The 18726-nt window shown below is 41.5% G+C and overlaps 1 protein-coding gene and 1 pseudogene across 1 annotated transcript in view; both read left to right on the top strand.

Moving 5' to 3' along the window:
* Positions 1-18726, top strand: part of SNAP29 (synaptosome associated protein 29) — a 39950-nt gene that overhangs the window by 10642 nt on the left and 10582 nt on the right. The window lies entirely within an intron of this gene.
* Positions 8171-16144, top strand: LOC132542209 (RNA-binding protein 48-like; annotated as a pseudogene).

Raw genomic sequence — 18726 nt, 5'->3', positions numbered from 1 at the left:
GGCCTAGCCCTAAGGATTTACATAAACAAAGACCCTTTATCAGAGTGACAAAAGGCCAGGAAGCCCAGACCAACTGAGTTGGTTCCTGTATTGGGCCTCAGGTCAGCCAGCACGAAGGTCAACCTGCACTGCACCGCACAAGCAGTGCGAATCACCACAATCAGTGGCTTTGTCCTCCATAGTTTTTTTTTGCTCAACCTGACTTGATTGGTACTTTTGAATACACTCACACTATGACTACTGTAGTGTGGGGAGACAGAAGCCTCTGTTTAAGCCTGTCCCATGTGTGCTTACATCCCTGCTGGCTCATGGAGAACATGCACATAGCAGAGGTAAATTTTAAACTTCTACATTCCCTACCTGCTGGGGGATATACTTCATGAGCGCTGAAGCAGATCTGCATCTATCTTTCTCTCTCCCTCTATCTCCCATCCCCCTCTCAATTTCTCTCTATCCTGTCAAATAAAAATAGAAGAAAAAAAAAAGTTTCTACATTCAACTTACTCCTAGTTGACCTCTGCCTACTTATTATTAGATACCTAAGTTAATTACTGCCTTGCTGTGAGAAGCTTCGTGCTGGTAACTTTTCCATCAAAAGTTCAGGCTTGATCAGAGAAGGGAAGACCCTTCTGACACTGAAGGACATGCGCTGTAAACTGGAGGTAGGATTTGGTGATTGCTGCTGCCCTTCTGAAGCTTCGTGCTTTGTGATCCCTGCTGTGTTCACCACAAACATTTCCTCTTCCTCTCTCAGTTCACCCCCCCAACCCCTCCCCCCTACAGTGGCAGAGAGACTCTGCCCAGGCCCTGCTTGTGCTGCTCTATCTGCCCTGAATACTTGTGCCCCACCCAGACTGTTTGACTGCCTAACTTGTCAGCTCTCAGCTTCTTAACTCCACATAGGAACCTCCCTGATGGCCCACAACTTCAGTAAGATAATCAAGCCCTGCATGCGCAAGTGTGTGTGTGTGTGTGTGTGTGTGTGTGTGTGTGTGTGTGTGTGTGTGTGTGTGTGTGTGTATGTATTAGCTTGCTTTCCTGTCTTCCCCAAGAGACTGGAAACTCAATGAAGCAGGGACCATCAAATTCCTTTGACTTCCTGGCACTGTGGTGTTATCAACAAATGAAAAGTCAGACTGAATTTCATTATCTCACCACCCGCTAGACTGCAGACTCCACCAGGGCAGAGAGGTGGGATGATTTAGCTTATTATGTATCCCTGAGCTCCCAGCCCTGGAATGCTGCCTGGCGGAGTGACTGCTCAGTCTGATCTACTAGCATATAGCAGCCAGCACCTCTGCCACTGTCTCCACAGAGCTCTCTTTCAACAGTGATTCCCTTATGTCTCCAATTCCCTACAGAACCCTGAGATGTAATCCATGCTGCCACTGTCACACTGCGTAGAAGTGTGTTAATATCCTCCCAGGATAGTCAGCTACCTTTTTTCTGCTGCCTCTTGCTTTATCATGAATCCCTCTATTGGGCAAGAAGCCACAAGCCTGGGGAGTCAGGCGGTAGTAGCACAGTGGGTTTAGTGCATGTGGCTGCAAAGTGCAAGGACCAGCTTAAGGTTCCCGGTTCCAGCCCCCAGCTCCCCACCTGCAGGGGAGTCGCTTCACAGGCGGTGAAGCAGGTCTCCAGGTGTCTCTCTTTCTCTCCCCCTCTCTGTCTTCCCCTCCTCTCTCCATTTCTTTCTGTCCTATCCAACAACATCAATAATAACAATCAATTACAACAACAATAACTACAACAATAAAACAACAAGGGCAACAAAAGGAAATAAATATATATATATATATATATATTTTTTTTTTTTTTTTAAAGCCACAAGCCTGAAGAATGAGACACATCTGCCCTGACCCTGTCCCGTGTGACAGCTAGAGCCAGCTAGGTCTTTCTTTTCATCTTCTTTTCCATTTACCTTTTGAAGATTCCTTTTGGGCTCAAGAGTAGAGCAGGGTGCTATCTTTATGCCAGCAACTATTAAGTGCTTTGCTTCATGGCCTTTACACTGAGGGCACTTTGTAGAGCTCACATATGTCCCTCACTGCCACACTGGTCTCTTCAGAGACCTGTGAGTCTCAGCACTCAGTAGAGATACAACATGTCTCCTTTTTGGGAAGACAGGAACACCATTGGGACCTGGAGAGTCTGAGGCTTGCCTTTGTAATGGAAGAGGTGCAGGACCTACCTGACTGTTCCCTTTTTCCCTACAACTCTTGGTGTTTGCTCAGCTGACCCCTTCATCCTCACTGGTTAGAAGTAAATTCCAGGTGTATGGACCCCAGCCCTTCTGCCTCTGAGGCAGAATTTTAGCAGAAATGATTTCTCATCTTTTGCTGATTTGAGCAGCAGATCAGCCTGCTGAAGATCAGCTCCCCACAAAAATAGAAATTTATAGAGTTTAAGATAACACTTAACTTTCCTCTCTTCCAGCTTCACAGACAGGACAAACTACCTTCAAAGGTTTCTCTGCACTTTTTTGTTTTTCTTCATCACCTGGTTGAGCACTCATGTTACAATGAGCAAGAACCCAAGTTCAAGCATGTGGTCCCCACCTGCAGGGGGAAAGCTTTGCGAGTGGTGAACCAGGTCTGCAGGTGTCACTCTGTCTCTCTCCCTTTTTTTTTTAAATTTTTTTTAATATTTACTTATTTACTCCCTTTGTTGCCCTTGTTGTTTTTTTACTGTTGTGGTTATTATTGTTGTTGTTATTGATGTTGTCATTGTTGGATAGGACAGAGAGAAATGGAGAGAGGAGGGGAAGACAGGGGGAGAGAAGGAGAGACACCTGCAGACCTGCTTCACGGCCTGTGAAGCTACTCCCCTGCAGGTGGGGAGCCAGGGGCTCAAACCGGGAACCTTAGGCCTGTCCTTGCACTTTGCGCCACGTGCGCTTAACCTGCTGCGCTACCGCCTGACTCCCATCTCTCTCCAACAAATAAAAATAATTTCAAGAAATAAAAAAGGGGGTGCGGGAGATAGCGTAGTTGTTTCCACAACAGATTTTTATGGCTGAGGCAGCAGAGATCCCAGTGTGGTAGGGATCAGGTTCAAACCTGGCTACACATGTGGCAGAGATCCTAGCAGGTGAGATAGATGTCTTGCTGACCCGTTTCTGTCATAACATCAAAATCAGATGTTTGGCTTCCTTTCTGAGTCAGTATAGTGACATAAACCTGAGAGTTTAAGAGACTGTGTTACTTGTGAAGAGAAGAAAATGAAATCTTGCCCTAACTTGAGAAGGTCTTAACCAGCACTTACTACTTCTATGACTCTTCCGATTGAGGAGGAAGAATTGAGGCAGGAGGCAGAGTGGTTCTGGAGATGAGCCCAAATGGAAGAACTTGCTGTAGGGATGTCCACCACCCACCCCTAGTCCAGCAGAGCTCTGGCCAACCACTCCCCTACACCTGCCTTTATGGCCCCTTCAGTCTCAGCTTCTTCTGTGGTTTATACCTTGTGGAATAAACTGGGTGAGGCTGGGCTGTTAGAAAGAAGGAAATGTATATATATAAAGAGAGGGCTATAGAAACTGTTTCTCAAATAAATAAATAAATAAGGCTTAGCCCTCTCCCTTATACCCACTCCATGCTTTCTCCCACCTCCCCAACCTTTTGCTCTTATAAAGCCTTAGTTCTGTTGTTAGTATCTGCTGATATATATGTTTGCTTTTTTGTGGCACTGGGACCTCATACACGTACAGTTTTACCAGGCCATTTTATTTTTCATTATTTTTATTGAGGGGGGAGGAAGAGATAGAAAAAGAGAGGGGTGAGGGTAGATAGCATAATGGTTATGCAAAGAGGCTCTCATCCCTGAGGCTCTAAAGTCTCCAGATTCAATCCCCTGTACCACAATAAACCAGAGTTGAGTAGTGCTTTGGTAAAAAAAAAAAAAGGGGGGGGGGAGAGAGAGAGAGAGAGAGAGTCGGGCGATAGCGCAGCAGTTTAAGCACAGGTGGTGCAAAGCACAAGGACCAGCATGAGAATCCCAGTTCAAGCCCCTGGCTCCCAGCTCCCCACCCGCAGGGGGGTCGCCTCACAAGTAGTGAAGCAGATCTGCAGGTGTCTTATCTCCCCCTCTCTGCCTTCCCCTCCTCTCTCCATTTCTCTCTGTCCTATCCAACAACAATATCAATAATAACTACAACAATAAAACAACAAGGGCAACAAACAGGAATAAATAAATAAATATTAAAAAGAGAGACATTATCTATGAGCTTCCCCTGGTACCATGGGTTCTTCCATGTGGTGTCAGGACTCAAAGCCTGGGCCTCATATGTTGTAAAGCATAAAGGAAACTGTTTCCTGCTCCATTTATAAGTTGTTTTGTTGCCACTTAATATATCAGAAGATCTAGAAACTTCAAATAGGTTAACATAATTTTTTTTTCAATAGAGACTGAGAAGACAGAGTTAGAGAGAGTGAAAGAAACCATTGCACCGAAGGAAACTTGGGCTGGGCTCGAAACTAGGAAAAGCAAAGCAGGTGAACTACTTCACCCATCCTAATTAAACACAAACACTAAGTACTCTTTGCCTCTACCTTAAGGAGAATTGACTCTGGGACATTACTTCAGGCATGAAAGGTATGTTTTCTTTCTTTCTTTCTTTTTTTAATATTTATTTATTTCCTTTTGTTGCCCTTGTTTTATTGTTAATGTCGTTGTTGGATAGGACAGAGAGAAATGGAGAGAGGAGAAGACAGAGAGGGGGAGGACAAGATAGAAACCTGCAGACTTGCTTCACCGCCTGTGAAGCAACTACCCTGGGGGTGGGGAGCTGGGGGCTTGAACCGGGATCCTTCCGCCAGTCCTTGTGCTTTGTGCCACGTGTGCTTAACCCACTACGCTACCACCCAACTCCCAGTTTGTTTTTTTTCTATGAAAATTAACGGAAGTCAGGCGTTAGTGCAGCAGGTTAAGCACACGTGGCACAAAGCGCAAGGACCGGGTTCGAGCCAGCAGGTGTGTATCTTTCTCTCCCGCTCTCTGTATTCCCCTATTCTATTTCTCTCTGTCCTAACAACGACAACATCAACAACAATAACTACAACAACCATGGAAACAACAAGGGCAACAAAAAGGAAATAAATAAATAAATATTAAAAAAAAAAAAGAGAAAATTAGCCCTCCAAGATTTACTTGATATATTGGAGGGTGCAATCCAGAAAGCATTTAACTCACAAAAGCTGGATTGGAGTTAGGAGCCAGCTCACTTGGCAGGGCACAAGCCTTTATCGTGGATACAGCTCTAGGTCAAGCTAAGGCACCAAGGCACAGAGTCTCCACAGATGATGGGGCAGTGCTGTGGTGTTTCTCCCCCTCTCTCTCGCTCCTACTCTATTTCTCTGAAATAAAAAGAATGGGAAGGGGAGAGAGACTGACTTAAAAATAGCAATCACATGGGCACAAGGCTCAGTACCATAAAAAGTAAAATTTTAATTGTTTTTTAATTTTGGTGGTTTCTTCAGCTATTATGTCTCATGAACTGGTGAGAAAGCATTTAAATGTTCAAAACTATGTAGCTCAACATTAATAAGTTTGTTTCTAACAAGAGTTAAATAGAATTAATGTAAAATCAAACAGTGTTGGTCAGGGAGATAGCATAGTAGTTATGCAGAGACTTTTATGCCCAAGGCTCCAAAGTCTCAGGTTCAGTCCTTTGTACCACCAAAAGCCAGAGCTGAACTGTGCTCTAATAGAAAAAATAAAAATAAGGGCCCGGTGGTGGCACACCTGGTTGAGCTCACATGTTACAGTGCGCAAGGACCCGGGTTCGAGCCCCCATCCCCTACCTGCAGGGGGATAGCTTCACAAGTGGTGAAGCAGTGCTGTAAGTGTTTCTGTGTTTCTTCCTACCTTCTCGATTTCTGGCTGTCTCTATCCAATAAATAAAGATAATTTTAAAAAGGAAAAAGAAAATAAACTAGTCTTTTAGCTTTTTAGTTGTGCATTATATATATATATATTTTTTTTTTTTTTTTTTTTTTTTGCCTCCAGGGTTATCGCTGGGGCTCGATGCCTGCACCATGAATCCAACTCCTTTTTTTTTTTTTTTTTAATTTCTTTATTGGGGAATTAATGCTTTACATTCAACAGTAAATACAATAGTTTATACATGCATAACATCTCCCAGTTTTCCATATAACAATACAACTCCCACTAGGTCCTCTACCATCCTTTTTGGACCTGTATTCTCCCCCCACCCACCCCAGAGTCTTTTACTTTGGTGCGATACGCCAATTCCAGTTCAGGTTCTGCTTGTGTTTTCTCTTCTGATCTTGTTTTTCAACTTTTTTTTTTTTTAATTTTTTTTTATTTAAGAAAGGATTAATTAACAAAACCATAGGGTAGGAGGGGTACAACTCCACACAATTCCCACCGCCCAATCTCCATATCCCACCCCCTCCCCTGATAGCTTTCCTATTCTCTATCCCTCTGGGAGCATGGACCCAGGGTCATTGAGGGTTGCAGAAGGTGGAAGGTCTGGCTTCTGTAATTGCTTCCCCGCTGAACATGGGCGTTGACTGGTCGGTCCATACTCCCAGTCTGCCTCTCTCTTTCCCTAGTAGGGTGGGGCTCTGGGGAAGCTGAGCTCCAGGACACATTGGTGGGGTCTTCAATCCAGGGAAGTCTGGCCGGCATCCTGATGGCATCTGGAACCTGGTGACTGAAAAGAGAGTTAACATACAAAGCCAAACAAATTGTTGAGCAATCATGGACCCAAAGCTTGGAATAGTGGAGAGGAAGTGTTAGGGAGGGTACTCACTGCAAACTCTAGTGTTCTTACTTTGGTGCCATACTCCAAACTCAGTCAATTTCTGCTTTGCGTTTCTACTTTTTTTTTTTTACATACATAACATTCCCCAGATTCCCATTTAACAATACAACCCCCACTATTTCATTCATCATTTTTCATGGACCTGTATTCTCCCCACCCACCTACCCACTCCAGAGTCTTTTACTTTGGTGTAATACTCCAATTCCATTTCAGGTTCGACTTGTGTTTTCTTTTCTAATCTTGTTTTTCAACTTCGGCCTGAGAGTGAGATCATCCCGTATTCATCCTTCTGTTTCTGACTTATTTCACTCAACATGATTTTTTCAAAGTCCATCCAAGATCGGCTGAAAACGGTGAAGTAACCATTTTTTACAGCTGAGTAGTATTCCATTGTGCATATAGACCACAACTTGCTCAGCCACTCATCTGTTGTTGGACACCTGGGTTGCTTCCAGGTTTTGGCTGTTACAAATTGTGCTGCCAAGAACATATGTGTACACAGATCTTTTTGGATGGATGTGTTGGGTTCCTTAGGATATATCCCCAGGAGAGGAATTGCAGGGTCATAGGGTAGGTCCATTTCTAGCCTTCTGAGAGTTCTCCAGACTGTTCTCCACAGAGGCTGGACCAATTGACATTCCCACCAGCAGTGTAGGAGGGTTCCTTTGACCCCACACCCTCTCCAGCATTTGCTGCTGTTATCTTTACTGATGTACATGAATCCACCTCCTGGAGGCCATTTTTTCCGACTTTGTTGCCCTGGTTGTTGTCGTTATTGTTATTGTTGCCATTGATGTTGTTGTTGGATAGGACAGAGAGAAATTGAGAAAGGAGAGGAGACGGGGAGAGAAAGACACCTGCAGACCTGCTTTACCGCTTGTGAGGCGACCCCCCCCTGCAGGTGGGGAGCAGGGGGCTCAAACTGGGATCTTTATGCCAGTCCTTGCAGTTCACACCATGTGCACTTAACTCACTGCACTACCTCCCGACCCCCACATTATATATTTTACCCACCAAATAATAGGAACTCAAATTATACTTTGTAGTAGGCAGGGGAGATAGCATATTGGTTATGCAAAGAAACTCATGCCTGAGGCTCTAAAGTCCCAGGTTCAATCCCCCAGCACCACAAACTGAGCAGTGCTCTGGTAAAAATAAATAAATAAACTATACAGGGACATCTCACGCATTTGTGAGTCAATTCATGGGTGGAAGGATGGGACATAGAATCAGTAACAAGTATAAAATGAAACAGCAACTGAGCTCTAGCACTGTGCTCAATGGTGGGACATAGTACTTGCATATAAAAGGTCCTGAGTTAACATGCTGGAGCAGTGTGTTGGTTCTTATTCTCACTCTCTCACTACTTCATTAAGAAATTAATTTTATACAATTAATTTGGAATCTCGGTACTTATTAATTCAAGGAGTTCCTGCAGTGGGAGCAATGAAACTAGTTGAGCAATTTGCTCTGAATGGTGCAGTTGAACAGTATAATCCTCTTGATGAGTATCCAGCAGAAGACTTTACAGAAGTTTATCTTATTAAATTTGAATTTACAAAGTGCAAGGACAGCCAAGAGAAAAATGGACAGAGTTTCTTTGGTGTATTGCTTCATGTATGCTATGCCCCAGAATTTGAGACAGTAGAAGAAATTAGGAAAAAAAGAGAGGAAGACTTATATAACAAGAACTACTAAAAATAAAGATCATTACATGACAAAGGAGAAACTGATTACAGAACATAACAAAGATTTTTACACAGGATTTACATTTGGAAGCATCTGGATTTTGTGCTGCCACTTCAAATACCCCTGGGAACTCATGTTCTTCCCTTCCTTATTCTTGTGAATTACTTTTATGTTACTTCTCTTCAAAATATATGTGTTCATCGGGAGTGCATATGAATGATGTGTCATAGTCCTCCCAGGATGGTAGAAACCCTTATGAAACAGTGCAGTATTGTAACCACAATGACTTCTTGGAGAAAAAAAATGGGTGAAAACATTAAAAAATTCAGTGATAGGGTACAGGCTGTAGTGCAGCAGGTTAAATGCAGGTGGCACAAAGCGCAGGGACCTGCACAAAGATCCCAGTTCAAACCCCAGCTCCCCACCTGCAGGGTGAAACAGGTCTGCAGGTGTCTTATCGTTCTCTCCCCTCTCTGTCTTCCCCTCTCTCAATTTCTTTCTGTCCTGCCCAGCAGCAGTAACAGCAAACAGTAATAATAACCACAAACAACAAGGGCAACAAAAGGGAAATAATGTCCTCCAGGAGCAGTGGATTGCCCCTAGCAATAACACTGTAGGGAAAAAAAAAATTCAGTGGTCAGTCCTCATTTCTAGAAGAGTACTACTCCTGCAGAAGCAGTTGGCAGATTTATGCCTAGGACAACACAACTGCAGGAGTGGAAAAGAAGACGAGAAGATGATCTTAAACTAGGAATTTTTCTCAAAACAAGTACCAGTAGCAGTGAGGTTATGATTGGGCCCCAGTTACCATACATACCTAAAGTGGATATGTAAGATGACTCATAGAATACAACTGCAAATTTAATTCAGAATAAACTTAAACAGGTAATTTCATCAGTGCCAGAGTCGCCAAAGCACAAGCCAGAAGGGCATACAAATCGTCCATTAAAACAAAGAAGAGTGGTCCAGGAGGTGGCGCACTGATAAAGCATTGGACTCTCAAGGAGGAGGTCCTGAGTTCGATCCCCAGCAGCACGTGTGCTAGAGTGATGTCTGGTTCTTTCTTTTTCCTCCTTTTTCATTAATAAATAAATAAAATATTATTTTAAAAAAAGAGGGCGGGGGAGACAGCATAATGGTTATGCAAAGAGACTCTCATACCTGAGGCTCCAAAGTTCCAGGTTCAATCCCCTGCACCACCGTAAGCCAGAGCTGAGCGGTGCTCTGGTTAAAAAAAAAAGAATATATGCTGTCAGGAGCTGATTGAAATTTTGCAAAGGGACTGTTTTGTTTGTTTGTTTGTATTTCTGCCTAACTCTTTAAGAGATATTTTACCACTGATATTTTTTAATGCATTCCTCATTTAAACTACTTGTTTAATATTGCTTTTTCTTTCAAAATTAGTTTATCATAACTTATTATAGATGTTAATATTTTGACCCAATGGTCCGGGAGGTTGCGCAGTGAATATAGTATTGGATTCTCAACCATGAGGTCGAAGTTCCATCCCTGGCAGCACATGTACCAGAATGATGGCTGGTTCTTTCTCTCCTATCTTTCTCAAGAATAAATAAGTAAAAAATATTATGATCCATACTTAACATTATACAACTGACCTTATAATATTAGCTTTTACTTGGAGTAACAATATAAAAGTTCATTGTGGGGAGTTGGGCAGTAACGCAGTGGGTTAAGCACAGGTGGCGCAAAGCACAAGGACCAGTGTAAGGACCCGGGTTCGAACCCCCAGCTTCCCACCTGCAGGGGAGTCACTTCACAGGCGGTGAAGCAGGTCTGCAGGTATCCTATCTTACTCTCTTTGTCTGTCTTCCCCTTCACTTTCTATTTCTCTCTGTCCTATCCAACAACTATGACATCAATAACAACAATAAAACAAGGGCAACAAAAGAGAATAAATAAATATAAAAAATAATAATTAAAAAGTTAATTGAAGCAAATATAGAAACTTTGCAGTGCAAATGAAGCTGGGCAGACAGCATCTGTTTCTTTTTTTTTTAATTTATTTCTTTATTGGGGAATTAATTTTTTACATTCAACAGTAAATACAATAGTTTGTACATGCATAACATTCCCCAGTTTCCCATTTAACAATACAACCCCCACTGTGTCATTTATCATCCTTCATGGACCTATATTCTCCCCATCCACCCACCCCAGAGTCTTTTACTTGGGTGCAATATGCCAATTCCATTTCAGGTTCTACTTGTGTTTTCTTTTCTGATCTTGTTTTTCAACTTCTGCCTGAGAGTGAGATCATCCCATATTCAGCCTTCTGTTTCTGACTTATTTTACTCAACATGATTTTTTCAAGGTCCATCCAAGATCGGCTGAAAACGGTGAAGTAACCATTTTTTACAGCTGAGTAGTATTCCATTGTGCATATAGACCACAACTTGCTCAGCCACTCATCTGTTGTTGGACACCTGGGTTGCTTCCAGGTTTTGGCTATTACAAATTGTGCTTCCAAGAACATATGTGTACACAGATTTTTTTTGGATGGATGTGTTTAGTTCCTTAGGATATATCCCCAGGAGAGGAATTGCAGGGTCATAGGGTAGGTCCATTTCTAGCCTTCTGAGAGTTCTCCAGACTGTTCTCCACAGAGGTTGGACCAATTGACATTCCCACCAGCAGTGTAGGAGGGTTCCTTTGACCCCACACCCTCTCCAGCATTTGCTGCTGTTACCTTTTCTGATGTATGACATTCTCACAGGAGTGAAATGATATCTCATTGTTGTCTTTATTTGCATTTCTCTGACAATCAGAGACTTGGAGCATTTTTTCATGTGTTTCTCAGCCTTTTGGATCTCTTCTGTGGTGAATATTCTGTCCAAGTCCTCCCCCCATTTTTGGATGGGGTTATTTGTTGTCTTGTTGTTGAGTCTGGCAAGCTCTTTATATATGTTGGTTATTAAACTCTTATCTGATGTATGACATGTAAAGATCTTCTCCCATTCTGTGAGGGGTCTTTTGGTTTTGGTAGTGGTTTCTTTTGCTGTGCAGAAGCTTTTTAATTTTATGTAGTGCCATAGGTTTATACTTGCCTTAGTCTTCTTTGTAATTGGATTCGTTTCATTGAAAATGTCTTTAAAATTTATGCAGAAAAGAGTTCTGCCAATATTTTCCTCTAAGTATTTGATAGTTTGTGGTCTAACATCCAAGTCCTTGATCCACTTGGAATTTATTTTTGAATTTGGTGAAATACAGTGGTTCAGTTTCATTCTTCTGCATGTTTCAACCCATTGTTTCCAACACCATTTGTTGAAGAGACTCTGCTTTCCCCATGTAATAGTCTGGGCCCCTTTGTCAAAGATTAGATGTCCATAGGTGTGGGGCCTCATTTCTGGGCTCTCAATTCTATTCCACTGGTCAGTGTGTCTATTCATGTTCCAGTACCAAGCAGTTTTGATGACAATGGCACTATAATACAGTTTGAGATCTGGGAGTGTGATGCCTCCAGTTCTGTTCTTTTTTCTCAAGATTGTTTTGGCAATTCTAGGTCTTTTCTGGTTCCAGATAAACATTTGTAGCATTTGTTCTATTCTCCTAAAAAATGTGCTTGGGATCTTGATGGGGATAGCATTAAATTTGTAAATGGCTCGGGGTAATATATTCATTTTGATTATGTTAATTCTTCCAACCCATGAACATGGAATATCTTTCCACTTCTTTGTGTCTTTTTCAATTTCTTTGAGTAGTGACTCATAATTTTCAGTATACAAGTCTTTCACTTCTTTGGTTAGGTTTACTCCTAGATATTTTATTGTTTTTGTTGCTATAGTAAAAGGAATTGTTTTCTGGATTTCAATTTCTTCTAACTTAAGTGTTTGCATAGAGGAATGCCACTGACTTTTGAATGTTAATTTTGTAGCCTGACACCTTACTGTATTGCCTGATGATTTCCAAAAGCTTCTTGCTGGATTCCTTAGGATTTTCCATGTATACTATCATGTCATCTGCAAATAAGGAGAGTTTAACTTCTTCTCTTCCAATCTGTATCCCTTTAATTCCTTGCTCCTGCCTGATTGCTATGGCAAGAACTTCCAACACTATGTTGAATAGTAATGGTGATAGTGGGCAGCCCTGTCTAGTACCTGATCTGAGGGGAAATGCTTCCAGTTTTTCACCATTGAGTATGATGTTGGCTGTAGGTTTGCTAAATATAGACTCCACTATCTTGAGGAATTTTCCATCTATTCCCATTTTTTGTAGTGTTTTGATCATAAAGGGATGTTGTATTTTGTCAAAGGCTTTCTCTGCATCTATTGATATGACCATGTGGTTTTTGGTCTTGCTTTTGTTGATGAGGTGGATCACATTGATTGATTTACGTATATTAAACCAACCTTGCATGCCTGGGATAAACCCCACTTGGTCATGATGGACAATCTTTTTGATATACTGCTGTATCCAGTTGGCTAGAATTTTGTTCAATATTTTCGCATCTATGTTCATCAGAGATATTGGTCTGTAGTTTTCTTTTTTGGTTGTGTCCCTGTCTGCTTTTGGTATCAGGGTGATGTTGGCTTCATAGAAGCTGGCAGGGAGTATTCCAGTGACTTCAATCTTCTGGAAGACTTTTAAAAGTAGAGGTATTAGTTCTTCTTTGAAGGTTTTGTAGAATTCATTTGTAAAACCATCTGGTCCAGGACTTTTATTTTTGGGGAGATTTTTGATAACTGTTTCAATTTCATTAGCTGTGATGGACAGCTAATGAAGTTATCCACTTCCTCTTTACTTAGTTTTGGAAGTTGGTAGGTGTCTAGGAAATTGTCCATTTCTTCCAGGTTCTCTAGCTTGGTGGCATATAGTTGTTCATAGAAGCCTCGCATGATATGTTGAATTTCTGCGGTGTCTGTTGTGATATCTCCTCTTTCATTTACTATCCACTTTATTTGGGTCTTCTCCCTTTTTTCTTTTGTGAGTCTGGCTAGAGGTTTGTCGATTTTGTTTACTCTTTCGAAGAACCAACATTTACTTTCGTTGATCTTTTGTATGGTTTTCCTATTCTCAATGTTATTTATTTCTGCCCTAACTTTAGTGATTTCTGTCCTTCTGGTTGCTTTAGGGTTCCTTTGTTGTTCTTCTTCTAGGTCTTTAAGATGTGTAATCAGGCTGTTTATTTGTGCTTTTTCTTGTTCCTAATGTGTGCTTGTATAGCTATGAACTTCCCTCTTAGGACTGCTTTAGCTGTGTCCCAAATATTTTGATAGCTTGTGTCTTCATTTTCATTGAACTCTAGAAACATTTTGATTTCTTCCTTGATTTCCTCTTTGACCCAGAAGTTGTTAAGAAGTGTACTGTTGAGTTTCCACATTTTGGCACTGTTATTAATCTTTTGTTGATTGTTAAGTGTTAGTTTAATTCCACTGTGGTCTGAGAAGATGCTTGGGATGATTTCAGTGCTCTTGAATTGACTGCTGTCAATTCAAGATGCTGTCTTTGTGGCCTAACATATGGTCTATCCTTGAGAATGACCCATGTGGATTTGAGTAAAATGTGTATTCCAGTTTCTTGGGATGAATGACTCTGAAAATGTCCAATAGTTCTAGTTTATCTATCTCTTCATTTAGCTCCCTTATGTCTTTATTGATTTTCTGCCTGGATGATCTGTCAAGTTGAGAGAGTGGGGTGTTGAAGTCCCCTACTATGATTGTGTTACTGTTAATATATAGCTGTAGCTCTTTCAGTAGAAGTTTGATGTATTTAGATGGCTTCTCATTGGGTGCATAGATGTTAATAATAGTTAAGTTCTCTTGATTGACTGATCCTCTGAGCATTAAGTAGTGTCCATTCCTATCTTTTTTAATCTTATCTACTTTAAAGTCTATCATGTCTGATATGAGAATAGCTGTTCCTGCCCTTTTTTGTGGGCCATTGGCTTGTATGATAGTTTTCCATCCTGTGTTTGTCTTGTTGAGTTAGGTGGGTTTCCTGTAGACAGCATATTGTTGGGTTGTATTTTCTGATCCATCTTCCTACTCTGTGTCTTTTAATAGGTGAATTCAGGCCATTGACATTTATTGATATCAAAGATTGAAGATATTTTAATGACATTCTTGTAGAGTTTTAGAGTGTTTTGATATATGTCCTATTTGTGGTGGTCTGGTTGTTTATAGGAGACCTTTCAGAACTTCTTTCAGGGCAGGCTTGGTGATGGTTGATTCCTTCAACTGTTGCTTGTCTGAGAAGGTTTTGATACCTCCATCTAGTCTGAATGACAGTCTAGCAGGATATAGTATTCTTGGCTGAAAGCCTTTCTCATTGAGCACTTGATAGATATCTTGCCATTCTCTTCTGGCCTGTAGTGTTTGTATGGAGAAGTCTGCTGCTAATCTTATGGGTTTTCCTTTGTAGGTGACTCTTTGTTTTTCTCTTGCAGCCTTCAGGATCCTTTCTTTATCCTTGTTCCTTTCCATTTTAAGTATGATATGTCTTGGTGTCTTTAGGTCTGGGTAAATTCTGTTTGGGACCCTCTGGGCTTCTTGAATCTTTGTGTCTTTGATGTTGTCTAGACTAGAAGTTTTCAGCTACTATGGCCTGGAAAATTCTTTCTTCCTCTCCTTCTCTTTCTTCCTCTGGTATGCCAATAATGCTTATATTGTTTCTTTTGAAGTCATCCCATAGGACTCTGTTGTTGTTTTCAGCATCTCTTAATCTCTTTTTGAGATCTCTTACTTCTTTTTTAGTTGTCTCTAATTCATCCTCAATCTTGCTAATTCTGTCTTCAGCCTCATAGATTCTATTCTCTCTGCCCTCTGTTTTCTGGAGTTCATCTATTTTGTTGCCCTGCTCTGATACTGTTTTAGCTTGTTCAGCTAGTTGCCTTCTTAGCTCAGCAATTTCAGCTTTCAGCTCTCTAATAACCATGAGATAATTAGTATTTTCTTCCATATTCTCATTTGTTGTTCCTGCATTTCTGATTAAAACTTTTTCAAATTCTTTACTCACTCCGGTTATTATTTCCTTAGCTAATGTTTGGATGTTGAACTCATTATTTTGTGCTTCACCCTCTGGAGGACTTTTAGCTGAACTCTTGTCCTGGTTCGATTCTCCAATATTTTTTCTTGTTGTTTTAACCATTCTATATATTATGTTATGAGTTCCCTTTATCAGTACTTTTCAAATTATTGATCACTATTGCCTGGATTGACTTGTGTCTAAGTAAGTTAATTAAAGGGTTCACAGTGGTGGAAGTTAACAGTTATTTCAATCCCTGAGTTGGAGCTCAGTGGTTTAAAAGCCTCTTTCTTTTTTTTTTTTTTTTTTTTCCTTCCCTGTAGGCTATGGGAGTCTGAGGGCTTTTAAACTATCAATAGGCTTCTTAGCTTAATCACTGACTCCTGACCAAGAGATAAAGCAGGGTGTGGCAGAGATAATCCAGTGGTTATGCAAAGAGACTTTCACAGCCCCTCAGCTATGCCAAGGAGGTATAGGTCTTCTGAGTTTTCTGGTTAGATCTCTGTCACCTGGTGTCCCTTCCTGTCGCTGCTCCAGATTCAGTGATTTACTGGGTTCCTGTGGTCATTCTAGTCCTGTCTTGTTTCGGTCCCGGGTGGTCTCCTTTGGTATTCCTTCTAGTATCTAAAGTGCCTCACGTCCGACAGGACTTCAGTTGATGCTAACACAACACAGTTAGAGATTCCCTGACTGAATTGACAGGCTTAGAATAACATGAAGAGTTAAATTCTGTGGATGCTGGTGTATCGGTAGGCTGCGGTAGACACTGATAATGCAGCTCCTCTGGCTTGTGTTTGGGGGCGTTCCACTATGTCTATTCTGAACCAGTGGCGATGCTTCTTCCCAGCCAGCGTTTCCACTCACCCTTACGGAGAACAAGGCGCCTTCTGGCTGATCATGGCCCGCATCTGTTTCTTTTAATAGAAGTATTGAGTGGGGAGTCTGGCGGTAGCACAGTGAGTTAAGCGCACGTGGTGCAAAACGCAAGGACCAGCGTAAGGACCCCGGTTGCAGTCCTGGCTCCCCACCCGCAGGGGAGTAGCTTCACAGGCGGTGAAGCTGGTCTGCAGGTGTCTGTCTTTCTCTCCCCTTCTCTGTCTTCCCCTCCTCTCTCCATTTCTTTCTGTTCTATCCAACAATGACGACATCAATAACTATAACAATAAAACAAGGGCAACAAAAGGGAATGAATAAATGTTTTTAATTTTTTTTTTTTAAAAGTATTGAGTGATTGCTTCACATTCAAAAACCTAGAAATAGGGATGTGTCTGAATGCCAGGACTTCAAAATCAAAACAATTCTGTAAGGTTAGAAAAGAAATTAGGGAGTCAGGTGGTAGCACAGCGGAAGCGCAAGGACCCACGGAAGAATCCCTGTTTGAACCTCCGGCTCCCCACCTGCAGGGGAGTCACTACACAGGCGGTGAAGCAGGTCTTCAGGTGTCTGTCTTTCCCCCTCTTTCTTCCCCTCTCCATTTCTGTGTGTCCTATCTAAAAACGACATCAGTAACAACAATAATAACTACAACAACAATGAAAAACAAGGGCAACAAAAGGGAATAAATATATATATATATATACACACATATATATATTGTTAGAACAAAGCTGAAATTAGAAGTTCATGTGCTTTAGCATCTTAGAATTTACTTGATCTGTGGCATAAACAAATTAGTATTTATAAATGCTAGATTTCTACCACTACTTTCAGCATACCCACATTTTCTTCTCAGTCCAAGTATGAAAAAGAGGAAAATAGAGAAATTAATCTAAAGTGGAAAAAAAAAATTGCACTCTACCAGATGAACTATCTCTGTAAGCACAAGGACCCAGGTTCAAGGCCTCTCAGCCTTTAAGTAGGAGCACCTGAGCAGGGAAAACTTCATGAGTGGTGGAACAGTGCTGTGGTGTCTTCTCTACTCCCTCTGTCTCTCTCTCCATATATACATATATAGCTTTCTTCCTCTCTACTCCCCACCCTCTTTGCAGAGCACTGCTCAGATCTGGTTTATGGTGGTGCGGATGACTGAACCTAGGATCTGGGAGCCTCAGGCTTGAGAGTCTCTTTGCATAGCCATTAAGCTATCTCCCCCATCCCCCAACCACTCTGTGTCTTAAAAAAAGAAAAAGTAGTGGTCCAGGAGGTGGCACAATGGATAAAGTGTTGGATTCTAAAAGCATGAGGTCCTGAGTTCAATCCCTGGCAGCACATGTATCAGAGTGATGTCTGGTTCTTTCTCTCTTCTGTCCCTCTCATTAATAAATATATAAAATATTTTTTAAAAAAAGAAAGAGCTAGGTGGTAGTACACTTGATTGAACACACTTATATATCACAAGCAAGGACCCAAGTTCAAGCTCAAGCTCCTGGTCCCCACATGGAAGCCAAAGAGTAAAGCAAGGCTACAGGTGACTCTCTTTCCCTCTCTGTCTCTCCCTTCCATCTCAGTTTCTTTCTATCCAAAAAATGAATTAATTTTAAAAAGAAAGAAAAATATCTGTGGTCCGAGAGGTGTCACAGTGGATAAAGTATTGGACTCTCAAGCATGAAGTCCAGAGTTCAATCCCCGGCAGCACATGTACCAGAGTGATGTCTGGTTCTTTCTCTCCTATCTTTCTTTCTTTTTTTTTTTAATTATTTCTTTATTGGGGAATTAATGTTTTACATTCAACAGTAAATGCAATAGTTTGTACATGCATAACATTCCCCAGTTTCTCTCCTATCTTTCTCACTAATAAATTTTAAATAATAATAATAAATAAAAAGAAAAAAAAAGTCTGCTAAGTGAGAGCAGTGAAATCGTACAGGCACAAAGTCCTAGAATGGGAAAGGGAGGGGAGGGGAGAGCGAAGAGGAAGACAACAAAGGAGGAAGGTGTGGATTGTCAGAAAGTGTGGCCATGCACCAGCAGGGAAATGGCTCAATAGGTAGAGTGCAGGATTCTGTGTATGAGGCCCCAAATCCAATCCCCAGCAATGCTCTGGCCTCCTCTCTCTCCCACATATTTAAATCTCTAAAGGGTGGGGAAGATGGCATAACAGTTATTCAAACAGTCTTTCATGCCTGAGGGTCTGAGGTAGTAGTGCTTGCCTAAAAAAATAAAAAATGTTTTGGATTGCTATAAATCTTCTTTAAAATTTATTTATTTATTTATTATTGGATACAGACTGAGAGGGGAAGGGGAGACAGAGAGACACCTGCAGCCCTGCTCCGCCGCTCATGAAGCTTTTCCCCTGCAGGTGGAGACCGGGACTTAAACCTGCAACCTTGCAC

This window comes from Erinaceus europaeus, chromosome 1 (genome assembly GCF_950295315.1).
Source record: "Erinaceus europaeus chromosome 1, mEriEur2.1, whole genome shotgun sequence".
NCBI classification, from domain to species: Eukaryota; Metazoa; Chordata; class Mammalia; order Eulipotyphla; family Erinaceidae; genus Erinaceus; species Erinaceus europaeus.
The sequence above is the reverse complement of the archived record's forward strand: the minus strand, read 5'-3'. Positions and strand labels throughout refer to the sequence as shown.